The sequence below is a fragment of the Atta colombica genome, unplaced genomic scaffold, assembly GCF_001594045.1.
Source record: "Atta colombica isolate Treedump-2 unplaced genomic scaffold, Acol1.0 scaffold108, whole genome shotgun sequence".
NCBI lineage: Eukaryota > Metazoa > Arthropoda > Insecta > Hymenoptera > Formicidae > Atta > Atta colombica.
Window position 1 is genome coordinate 112,682 of NW_017259193.1, and position 903 is coordinate 113,584.

Consider the following 903-nt stretch of genomic DNA (forward strand, 5'->3'; position numbering starts at 1 on the left):
CACACACACACACACACACACACACACACATACACACATACACACAAACGTTAGTATAATGGAAAGCAGAAATGAAATGTTTTCTATTATGAAATATTTCTAGTTTTGCAATTGATTAACTCATTTACTCAATTTCTTTCGAATTTATGCTGAATAAAACAATTTTGTCCTTTTTGATCCTTTATTGGTATGTGAAATGTATAAATCATCGTATATTTCGCCACAATATTTTATTAAGCGAGGAGAATGACCTTTTTATTGTTCATCATTTAAATTTGTAATAATTTAACGAGGCTTGAAAACCAATTACAATTCAATAACCAAGCACTGTTGGAACCTGCAGTTTGCAATTCCAAAACCGGAACATCATGTAGTAGTTAGTAAACGAAAAGGTTTGAATGTGTAGTGCAAAATATCGTCATTTCTTTGAAATACGAATCAGTATTCAAACAGTAAATACCTGCTTATTGAACGCGTGTTAAATTATAAATTGTAATTATGATTAGCGCGATCTTTTTCATTAAATATCGATAGCTCGCAGTTAGCGCGTTGTACTGATTATGGCTTTATCAACGTAGTAATTCTATGAAAGTGGTAGATTTACGATCTGCAGTAATGCGACTGCAGGTTGTATGTGTGTGTGTGTGTGTGTGTGTGTGTGTGTGTGTGTGTGTGTGTGTGTGTGTGTGTGTGTGTGTGTGTGTGTGTGTGTGTGTGTGTATATATTAAGCTCGATCTTGACATAAACGGAATTTGTATCGACAATCCTCTGCTTTGATGATAGTTGCATTGAGAGAGATGTTTGGTATTTGTGATTATAATTGCATAATAAAATAATTATAGTTAGAAGCTTCATTTTTACAGTTATTATTACTATAATATTAGTAATAATAATTATATATT

At 32.1% G+C, this 903-nt stretch overlaps 1 protein-coding gene across 1 annotated transcript in view; it reads left to right on the top strand.

Moving 5' to 3' along the window:
• LOC108693185 (ras-specific guanine nucleotide-releasing factor 1-like) overlaps window positions 1-903 on the top strand; it is a 121,296-nt gene that overhangs the window by 63,973 nt on the left and 56,420 nt on the right. The gene's annotated exons all lie outside the window — the stretch shown is intronic.